This window comes from Taudactylus pleione, unplaced genomic scaffold (assembly GCF_031769625.1).
Source record: "Taudactylus pleione unplaced genomic scaffold, aTauple2 ptg000587l, whole genome shotgun sequence".
Classification (NCBI taxonomy): Eukaryota; Metazoa; Chordata; class Amphibia; order Anura; family Myobatrachidae; genus Taudactylus; species Taudactylus pleione.
The window spans coordinates 269,401-281,985 of record NW_028284989.1 but is presented as its reverse complement, the minus strand read 5'-3'; positions in this window follow the sequence as shown (position 1 = coordinate 281,985).

The window sequence follows — 12,585 nt, the reverse complement described above, 5'->3', positions numbered from 1 at the left end:
CAACACAGCCAGCCCCTATGAACTTTGAAGTAGTGGACACAGCCCCTATGGACAACAGCAGCACAGCACAGCACAGCACAACACTATTCTGCACTACACTACACTACACTACACAGCCCAGCCAGCCCTAACTCCCACCCTCCCTCTTCACTGTCCACAGCCGAGTGAGAAAATGGCGCCGACGCGGGTACCTTATATAGGATCCAAAACCCGCGAGACCCGGAAGGCGGGATGATGACGTTTTGCCTCGATTTCAGATCCGAGTCAGGCGGGAAAAGTCGAGCCTGACTCGGATCGGTCTCGGATCGGGGGGGCTCGGGGGGGTTCAGATTTCAGAAATCCGAACCCGCTCACCCCTAATACAAAGATACATGGTGTTTTCTACTAAACTGTTCATTTCTAGGATATGAAGCAAAGAAAATACTTCATCAATGTAAGTGTAGAACGTTTATGTAACTCAAAACAGAAAGAAATATATCGGAGTGCTGACAGTTTGGTCACAGTATTGCAACAAATTTAATACAATATTAAAACAATCATAAAAACAATTAAATGACACATACTGTATGTATTGTACAATGATCTGCTTGTAAAGAATCTGTAGTGAAATGTTTGTTATATTATGAACAGCCTCAGGTGCTTATGTAATACGGTGCGGGAACTCTTGCTGTCTTCCTGTTTTTTTAAAACTGCAATCTTTTTAAAGACAAACCAAGCTAGTTTTACCTGCCTTTTAAAAGAATGCTGCTTTAAAAAACAGGAAAGCTCGCAGGAGTTCTGACAGAAGCTACAGCTCGCACCGTATTGCATAAGCGCCTTAGTGTTCCTGCAGCAATGCTTTATCACATACTGGACCTCATTCAGAGCTGCTCGTAAAATGTGAGCGCTCGCTCTGAATGAAGGCGGCCACTTCTCTGTAAAGAGCCGGCCGCTCGCTAAGCTGTGGGTGACCACCCATAGCTTTAGCGAGCGGCCAGGTTGATGGTCGTGATGGCCAAGACCATCGCGACCATCGGGGCTTGCGACGAGACCCTTGTGGTAAGGTCTTGTCTGCCATAAGCCCCAGTGAGCTTTCGGCTCTAATAGAGCCGGAAGCTCACCACTGACATCACGGGTGATGTCAGTGGGGCTGCCCCCAAACGAAGGCGTTCCTTCGGGAATGCCTCCATTGGCCAGCCACCCCCCCACCCCGCCTACAAAACTGTGTGAGCTGTCGATCACCATCGACAGCCACCCCTTTTGTAGTGAGCCCCAGAGCGAGAGAATTTCTCTCTCGCTCTGGGGCTTGCGCACGCCCAGTGCGTGCGAGCGGGTCTGAATGAGGCCCACAGTATGTAGTTTAGTCATACATGCCTACTCTCCTGGAAGTTGCTGGAGGCTACCTAATTAATTATTTACTGTTCGCGGCAATTTGCTGTGAGGGGACGGGGGTTAATGGCACTAACTGTCAGGCCCCATCCCCATCGCACCACACCTGCTTCTCCTTCCCGGGAGACAAGTACATTTTGATTCGTTTAACACTATCTTGTTCACAGCATAATTTCATATGTGTTCTTTCATAGTTTTTTGATGTCTTCAGTATTAATCTACTATGTTGAAAATAATTTAAATAAACAAAAACCATTAAATGAGAAGGTGTGTCCAAACTTTTGACTGGTACTGTATTTATGTTTCATAGACACATGTCCTGCAGGTAATTTTATACAATATTTTCAATAATTTTGTGGCTCAAACAAAAAGTGTGGACATACAGTACAAGAAATGCATTTAGGTTTCATATACACCTTATACACAAAGCCTGAAGGTCATTTTATACAATATTTGTAATAATTTTGTGCCTTTTAAATAAAGTTTGTGTACTTTGACCAATCAAAAAGCAAAGGTTTCACTATCTCGGTCATTGGTATTTCGGAATATTTGAATATGGGAGACTCAACCTGTATCTAAAATTTCCCTTAATTTAATTTATTTGGAGGTCGAGCTTTTATTTTTGCAGCTCCGACTATATGGAACTCGCTTCCTAACACTGTACAAGAGGCCACCACTCTGGCAACCTTGAAAAACAAACGCAAGACTTATCTGTTACATCACACATTTCATTAATGCTCCTTTTAGTTTGAAAAAAAACCCAATACAATCCAAAAGCTTGCAGTAGCTCTCTTTTCTGTTAAGTTTTTTTTTTTTGCATCTTGTGTTTTTTTTTTATTCAAATGTAAAGCACTTTGACTCCTATTGGGAGAAAAGTGCTGTATAAATAACTATTCATATTAGTTTTATTAATATTAATTATTATATTACATTTGTTGTAATGCAGTGACCAAACTGTTGGTGAACCTAAATATATTTTTTAAGCTGCTAAAGTTGCAGCCCAGCATCCGTAGTACTCTGTGAGTGTTTATTCACTGCATCTGCAATGTAAATAAAACGTAAAATTTAAATCAAAATATGGCACGCTACTCCTCTAAGAGCGTCTCAGCAGCTCTGTGCCTCTCGTGCCGAATGCTAGGTGTATGGCGACACATCTGTGTGTATGTATGCATGTGTGTGTGGATATATATATATATATATTCTGGAAGCAAAACACACTATGGCCATGTTACGATACCGCATGATTGATCATGTCCCTTGGACTATAAGAGGGGGGGACAGGGCTAAAAAGTTATTACAGATGGAAAGCAAGTGGATATTCACTTTAAATACTGTTAGTCCTTTTGGTTTAAATGAAGCACTTAATTTAGGATGTTTTTTATGATAAACGTTAATGGTCAATAGAATTCAGGTTTCATAAAATTAAGAATGAGAGGTTTATAGCAAGGACTTTGTATTGATTTACATTAATATACAGCATAAGCAGGCAGAGATTTATTCTAGCTATTTAAATTGTATTTATAATAAAGATTTACATGTTGTTAAATGAGTAACCACTAGATGGCGAGCTTGCATAGGAGACCTTGGAAGAGTATAGGCACACATTAGTTATATAATAGAAGGAGAATTTAATGGTCATTGAAATATTTAATAATGCTACATTGATAAATATTATTATGCAATTGTCTGTTGGTAAATATTTATATTGTTTTAAATTGATGTCCACATGAAATGCGGACAACTAACACCATGTCACTATATTTGTATTGTTCACCCCTAGCAACCAAGCCTGTCTATGGACCCAGTCAGCGTCACTTCCGGTGTGACATCACAGTCGGGAACCGGAAGTAGAACACCGGACACCGGAGACCGAGATGGCGCGCTGCAGGTGTTGTTCATCACTGTCTGTTAGTATAAAATGTTTGATTTTCATTGTTTATGTATGTCCTGACGAAGGGGCTAGACCCCGAAACGTAGATATGTAGTAAATACTTTTTTGCACGAGTACTTAAGTCTGTGAGTGCCGATTTTTGAGAAGAGGAGATTATATATATATATATATATATATATATATATAGTGAATGTGGGAGATTACAGCGCCAAATTTTGTCAAAGTCCTTTATCACAGTACGCTTAACCAATATTGTGCAATTCTATAGAGGCACAAGATGATAAATATGATAAATAATACAGGTGTCTAAAATAAAGTACTCCCTAATAATATAGGTCTCAGCTCATCAGTAATAAAATGACAATGCTGGTTTGTCAATTATAAAAGTGTGTGAATATCGGAACTGATGTAGAGTGCCAAATGTGCTCATTTTATAACATGAATCAAAACTTAAGGTGTACCATTAAAATCATTAGTATAAAAGATAAATGTGTAAAAATGGGCAAAAATACAATGATAATTGCATTATGTGCATACAATTATATAAATAAATACAATTAAAAGTGCAGAATATTGCAGTACTGTGTATATCAGTGTAATAATGCCAAAATATATGAATATAATAAAAGAGTTTAATTCAGACTATAGACCTGACCCTGACACACAGGGCAGTACATAAAAGTCAGTGGACTTCTTGAAGAAGTTCACTGACTGGACGAAAGGCGTTGGAGACTCCTGGTTCCACCTGCTCATGAACTTACCTTTCCTTTTTATACTCATTCAGTAACTTTTTTATGAACTATTGTTTTATTCTTAATTTTTTATTTGTTATCTTTTATGTACTGCCCTCATAAGTAATTATTCTCTATTAAGCCAACATTTCAAGGCCCGGCAAGCCTTGTCATCAGGGTGTAATGACAAGGCTGATATATATATATATATTAGGGATGTGCAGGCTCGGTTCTACTCGGTTCCGTTCGGTTTTTTTTACCGAATCTTATTGGGTTTCAGCTGTCACGAGTTTTGGATAGCCAATAAGATTCGGTAAAAAAACCGAACGGAACCGAGTAGAACCGAGCCTGCACATCCCATATATATATATATATATATATATATATATACACATACATACATACATACATACATACACATATATATATATATATATATATATATATATACATGTGCGCTGACCAGAGTGTTTTGGATCTTAGTGATTTGGTTTTGAATCTGTTTTTTTTTTTTTTTTAAATTATAAAGTTTTTAAAAACAGCTAAAATCCTGTAATTTTTGCAATTCAAAACCAAAAATTTGGATTTAAAATCCACATTCCGAACCGCTGGAAGATCAGAACTGCGACTCCTGAGATTAGAACCGCAACTCGGATTGGTCAGGTACAGCAGTGAAAATGTTATTTTCTGGTAGCCCAGGGGTTCCCAAACTTTTTCAAATCACTGTGCCCTAGAGTATCAGCAAATTTTCACCCCATGGCCAAAAGTTTCTTATTGAGAAATTCAGCAAAAATTCAATTAAGTAAATTGTGCTTATATGTCACCCTTAGGTTCAATTATGGGGTGGCTGACAGGGCTGTGCTTCTTTTGTCCATATTTTTTGATTGGCAGCCATTAGCACCCATTTTGCCTATCGCACCGACTAAAAATCATTTTATTTGGTACTGGACCACCAACCCGAGGCACCCCTGTAAGTGCCCTGAGGCACCCCAGGGTGCCACGGCACACAGTTTGGGAACAACTGTGGTAGCCAGAAAGTTTTAGAAATTGTTTTTAAAAACCTCAGTTACTTAAAATATTTAGAAGTTTTATATTTGGATTACATTATCAATCACTTATATTCTATCTTAAATTTGGATACATACATTCTGTCGACCATTAACCTGTCAACTTTAAAAATATTGACAGCGTAATGCCACTGTGAGAATGACAACACTGTAGTAATGCTACTTAAAACATTTTAACCTTGTCGGCATTATAAATTTAAACATGTTTGTAAAGCACCATGTTTAAAGTTTTATAATGCAGACACAGTTAAAATGCTTTAAATAGTATCACTACCACATCAGTATTTTCATGTCAACATTATGCTATCGACATTTTGACTGTCGACCGCTAACTACATTCCCTTAAATTTGCGTAGCTGCAAATAATCATATTCTTATTCAATTTAAAAACTTTATATTCTAACAACTTTGTAAAAAGTTAGGCATATTTTTGAATATTCTTAAAAAATATTATATTATTAAAAGTTTTACTTTTTTCCAACATCAGATAATTATCGCTTAGACCGTGTTTGAATTTAAAAATACAGAAAAACAAATTAACAATATTTGCATAAAAACAAAAATGTTGTACAGGAGTAAAATAATAATAATAATAATAATAATAATAATAATAATAATAATAATAATAATACAGGTTGAGTCTCCCATATCCAAATATTCCGAAATATGGAATATCCCGAAAAACTGAATATTTTTAGCATGACTGAGAAAGTGAAACCTTTGATTTCTGATGATTCAATGTATACAACTTTGTTTAAAGCACAAAAGTATTAAAATAAAATATAAAATAACCTTCAGGCTGTGTGTATAGGGTGTATATGAAACATAAATGAATTTCATGTATGTACACTTTTTTGATGCACAAAGTTATTAAAAATATTGTATAAAATGACTTGCAGGCTGTCTGTATGAGGTGTATATGGAACATAAATTCATTCTGTGTTTAGATTTGGGTCCCTTTCCCAAGACATTTCTTATGGTATGCAAATATTCCAAAATACGGAATATTCCGATACCCAAAATACCCCTGGTCCCAAGCATTTTGGATATGGGAGACTCAACCTGTAATAATAATAATAATAATAATAATAATAATAATAATAATCATCATCATCATCATGATACAGTTCAGAAGACTAATTCAAAGTTGCAAGCAAAGCAAATATAACAAGCTACATTGTTTCTGGTCAAACCATGTTGCAAAGCAAAGGGTGCAAATACATTTATTTATAAAATGTTTGCATGCACAGTAAATACCGCTTTTGCATTTAGGCCACAAATACTGGACAGCTTTATTTTTTATTTTTTACTGCAATTTAGAGGTCATCTAGGATATGCTTTTCTCAAGTTTAAATCTTTCTGCACATGTAGTACAACATCATTTGCCCAGGTGCAAATGTGCCCCCTTTTATATTTTACTTTGCTCCCAAATCTAAATCAATCCTTTATTCTAGAAGTCTGCAGCACATCTATGTCTTTAGTATAGGTAATATTCTAGAAGATATTATGAACTGAATTGACAGGGAAAAGACGGTTACAGTAGTGACATGCGACAATTCACGGTATCTGCTGAGGGGTTAGGTTCCAAATTGAATTTCATCAGCATCATTGACCCCATTACAGTAATTAACCCACCAATGATTAAATCGGCTTCTTGGTAATATTGCTGGGAAATAGGTGCTTGGAGAGAACAGATGGATGTTTGCAGGTTACAAGCAACACAAGGCAGCAAAAGAAGAAACAGAACTGTACATATAAAATTACACATCATTTACAGACAATAGTGCTTTAAGGCTGTTCTTAATTGTTCAAAAGGTCCTGTACATGTTAAGATAAAGTGATCAAAGCAGTGCCTTTGTCATATTCTGTTCAATGGTTAACACCTACACATCTTGTGTTTTTATGTCTTTCTGACATGTATACAATTGCATGGGAGTAATGTTTTTTATTAGTCTGTAATTGCTTGAAATTATACCTTACCAACAAACCCACGTCAAACGTGACTATTTATGCCAGCAGGTGCAATTAGTGCTAAATGGATAACTGGCTAGGGAATACTGACTGGACAGTGACAAAACATTTGAATGAATGTTCCTATACATAATGATAAATGATAATAGCAATATGTTTACATTACTGACGTACAGTACAAGCAGAAAAAGTTATGAATATGAATCTGTAATGGTAAAATTCTCAGTAAAACGGCAATATAAACACAATTTTACATAAAATAGATAAAAATAAAAGACATGATTAAAATATTATACAATCACATACAGTATATGCAGAATGTAGAACTGAGTAACAATTATATTGGGTAACATAAATAATAAAATGGAATATACAAGAAAAAAATATAATCACACAAGTGGATGAGTTGGAAGTAGACACAAATACAGGAGAAAAGATGGCCTTGGCCTTAATAGCTTACAATCTCATGGGCAGAGGCTGGTCTAAAACAGCTGGAAGAAGGCAAGCCTAGCCGGTGCGAGAGGATTAAGGTGAAAGAATGGTAGGATTTGAATGAGAGATGAGAGCTATTAAAAATTTGAATTCTGGAACACTGTCTGGAAATAAGAGTATGTGGGAGAGGGGAAACATGGGAAAAATCTTGGAGAAAAAGTGCTAACAGGATGAAAATCAAGTCACAGGTTGCTTCTGAAAAGAAACAATAGAAGTTAATGAATAAAAGGAGAATAGGTCAAATCTATATAATACCAAGAAAGTATGTGTTTGTTTGTCCTTTATGCATGGCCAGAGTTTTGTACCTAGCTCCACCAAATTTGGCATGGTGGTGTAGCTTGACCAGGATTAGGTTAAAGGTTTTTTAAAGTTCATCAGGGCCATGGAGGTCTACATGGGGCACACCAAGTAGGATGTGGAGTCTCTGATTTTAAATATTGGTTTAAGCAAGTTCACTCAGGATGTCTTCCAGCGCCCAAAACTGCACTGATCTGAAGACATAGGCTAATATGTAACAGTGGGGGGCAGGCAGAGCTTCAATGGAAGAGCAGTGAGTCAGAGGATCAACTGTCACACTGCACCTGCACTGACAGTTACTCATTCCTCCAAGCACATTTTAAACAGGGCTGCCATCAGGAGGGGACTGCTGTGACTGGATTACCATGCCTAGACAGAGATGCAGCAGGGGCCCTGTCACGATTTGGCTAAGATGATTCTCTGCCACGAGATTAGAAGATATAGACCCAGGTTAAGAAGGAAACAGGAGGCGAGGGACCTGGATTAGTGACTTCTTCACCCACCAGTACAGGATGTTGGCAAGACCTGACCAAAGGCATGGAGTCTAACTTACTGGCAGGTGTTCACCAGTGACCCCTCCAAGCGGGATTTGTGTTTAAGTTGTACCCAGTAAGCAGGTCATGACCCCTTGGTCAGGTATCTGGCGCAAGTGGGAAAAAATGGAAGAACACGATCACAGGAAAGCACAGGAGACAGATATTGGAGGTTTGTATTGAAGTGGTGTATTGAGTACACACTTAAATGGCTTCAGACACAGAGCTGGCACTGGAAATTATATAATGAGATGATACTTGGTTGATATACTAAGTACGCTCACTGTAGCTTTAGATGTAGAACTGGCACAGGAGATATAAGGTATGAACTGGTACTTGGCTGATGTACGAAGTATACATGCTGTGGCTTCAGACACAACACTGACAGTACATCATTCAAGTACCATCTCAAGATACTATTCTCCTGTCAGTGTTGTGTCTGAAGCCACAGCGTACATCATTCAAGTACCATCTTTTCATATCTTTCTCTTGTGTCAGTACTAGATCTGAGGCCACAGCGTGTGTACTTAGTACATCATTCAAGTATCATCTCAAGATACTATTCTCCTAAGTACACACGCTGTGGCTTCAGATGCAGCACTGACACAGGAGAATGGTATCACGAGGTGGTACTTAAATGATGATTGACATATATTGGAGGTTTGTATTGAAGTGGTGTATTGAGTACACACTTAATGACTTCAGACACAGAGCTGGCGCTGGATGTTGATATAATGAGATGGAACTTGAATGATGTACTAAGTACACATGCTGTGGCTTCAGACACAACACTGACACAGGATAATAGTATCACGAGATGGTACTTGAATGATGTACTAAGTACACACACTGATGATTCAGCCATGGAGCTAGCACAGGAGATGACTTTTAACAGATTTTACTCAGAAGATGTTCTGAGTACACACACCACGGAAAACACTAGGAACAAGTCACTAGAGGGAATGGCGCTTAGAACCTGGAATGCTGTAACAGCAAGTTTACACTGTTAGTAACATTGTACAGGCAACTTCCTGTTGTCCAGAGCCCTGTAACAGTCCTTAGGAGGACACTGTCAGCTGACAGCAACCAATGCTTCCATTGGGTAAAGGGTCAGTCAGGTAATAAAAGACTGTCATGGCTGCATCCATGATGGTAACTGCAGAAACCACATCACGGAGCGAGCACATGGATGTCCTAGCAGACTGTTAGGATCTGCAGTTAGCAGATCCTATTGCTTGGACTTCCAGCCTTTGTTACTACTGAGGCACTGCACTAATTGCTGCCCCTGTGCAGTGTCAGGTGCACTAATTGATTCTCCTCTCTGGACACAGCCCAGGTGCACAGTAATCTATCATTAAGGGAAAGTTGCTTGGATTGGATTCTGTCTCTGTTAATTTCTGCCCAGCCCAGCAATCCATGCCGGTGATAGAAGTTTGTTCATACTTCTGGTTCCTGTCTCCTGCATGTCAGTCGAGTACCTGTGTCAGTCTTGCTGTGTTTCATGTGAGCCGTATATTCCATCCAGGCAGCTCCACCTGCATCTCGTCCATATCTGCTGCTTGTACCATCTAGGCAGCACGGAGCGCTTTCTACCCCAGAAGCATCTGTCATCATCCTGTGAATTGTGTCAGCTCAGCAGCTCCAGTCGCAGTTTAGCCTTCCAGGTGCGCAATCCAGCACACCATCACCAGTGTCATCCCGGCGGCACTGGTAGCTACTCTGCATTCCAGGTGCGCAATCCAGCACACCGTTGCCAGTGTCATCCCGGCGACGATGGTAGCAACTCTGCGTTCCAGGTGCACGACCTAGCACACCATCGCCAGTGTCATCCCGGTGGTGCTGGTAGCAGCTCTGCATTCCAGGTGCGCTATTAAGCTCACCGTCGCCAGCATCATCTTGGCGGCACTGGTAGCAGCTCTGTGTTCCAGGCGCACTATTAAGCACACCGTCGCCAGTGTCATCCCGGCGACACTGGTAGCAGCCATCAAGCCTGCTCCAACAGCCCCAAGGCTGCTTCACATCACCAGTCCCTTGGCCAGGACTATAAAGGCCACAACCAGCCCTCAAGGCTGCTTCTCAATCACCAGTCCCTTGTCCACGACTATAAAGGCCACAACTAGCCTTCAAGGCTGCTCCTACTGCCCACAGGTGGCATCTCATATTCTCTTACCTGATTAACCATCCAACCCATAACACAGACACCAGGTATAATCCTCAGTGAGTCACTCGCTGCTACACCTGGCATCTGACCTCTCTAGTGATCAGGAGAAGCCGGTGCTGAGGTGAGTAATGACCGATCCTTGGCTGCAACTTGACAGTACCCCCCTTTCAGGGTTGACTCCGGAAACCCACAAAGCTTATCAGGAAACTTCTTCTGAAATGTTTGGACCAACTGTGGAGCATGGACATCAGTTGCTTTGATCCATGCTCATTCTTCAGCTGCATACCCCTTCCAGTCAATTAGATACTGAAGATGATTCAATCAGTGTCAAGACTCAAAGATTTTTTCAATTTCAAATTCAACTCCCAATTGAGTCTGTACTTGAGGAGTCTAGGGTGGAGAATGCTGGAATTGCTTAAGAATTAATGGTCGTAGAAGAGAAACATGAAATGTGTTGGAAAGTTTCAACTGAGGAGGTAGCTCCAGTCTATACAACAACGGATTGATTATTTTAAGAATATGATATGGTCCAATGAAGCGTGGAGCAAATTTCATGCTTGGAACCTTTAGTTGAATGTTCTTAGTTGACAGCCACACCCTATCTCCAATCTGCAGAAGAGGAATGGCCAGACGTTTTTGATCCGCAATTTTTTTTGTAATTACTAGAAGCTTTTTTCAAAGAGGAATGAATGTTTTTCTATGTCTCAGACTTTGATTTCACAAGATTAGTGAAGGCAGGCACTTCCATGGGAGGTAAATCTTGGAAACACGTGGATGTCTTCCATATACTGCAAAAAATGGAGTAGCATTTGAAGAAGAGTGGTACCTAAAATTGTGGGCAAACACTACCCACTGCAATAAATCAAGCCAGTCATCTTAAGAAGAAGAAACAAGAAGTCTCAGAAATGTCTCCAATTCCTGATTCACCCTCTCAGTTTGACCATTTGTCTGTGGGTGATTGGTGGAGGAAAACTTCAGTTTAATTCCACAAGAGGCATATAAATCCATCCAGAATTTGGCCACAAATTGCACACCTCGGTCCGACACTATCTCCTTTGATAGTCCATTAAGATGGAAGATGTCATGAATAAACACCTTGGTCAACTCTGTTGCAGAAGAAAGTCCCACCAAGGGAAAAAAATGGGCCATTTTTGAAAATCAGTCCACTACCACCACCAACTCAGAGATAAAAATCCATTGATAGATGAGTCCAAGAAACATCAGGAATAGGCAAAGGATGCAAAGGTCCAACCATTTTATTGCATATGGATTAATGCTGGGTACACTTGGCACAGGAGATAAAGTCCTGAACGTCTTCTTTCATAGTGGGCCACCAGTAGGAGCACTGTAATAGCTTAAACATCTTGAGGATGCCTGAATTACCAGCAAACAAGGAGGCATGAGTCCAAGTTAATAGATTCTTATGCAACTGAGGAGGCCAAGTTAATAGATTCTTATGCAACTGAGGTGCCACAAAGATCTTGCCAGGAGGAGGAGGGGGATGCATCTGGGTGTGAGCAAAAATAGGGTCTAGAATAGGATGAACTTGAGTTTGTTCTTCTTCCTGTGGAGGCAGAAAGGACTGGGAGAGTGCATCAGCTTTGTTATTTTGTATGCCAGGCCGAAATTGCACTTTAAAATTAAATCTGGAAAAGAAAAGAGACCAGCACCCAGTCTAGCATTTAAACGATAAGCTGTCTTGAGATAAAGAATATTCTTTGTGATCCGTAATGATTGTAATAGGAAATTTAGTGCCTTCCAAAAGGTGTCTCCACTCCTCTAGTGCCAATCTCTTAGCCAACAATTCTTGAACCCCTATGGCATAGTTCTTTTAAGCCGGAGAAAATTTACAAGAAAAGAAACCACAAGGATGATTCTTTGCATCTTCAGCCACTTGAGATAGTACAGCTCCCAATCCTACTGAAGAGGCATCGACTTCTAACGTGAAGGGTTTTTTCAAAGGATTGTACTAGTTGAAAAAGCAGTTTTGAGGACTTGGAAATCCACCACTGCTGCAGAAGGCTAGTGAGATGGGTTAGCACCCTTCTTGGTGAGAGCCATGATGGGAGCAACA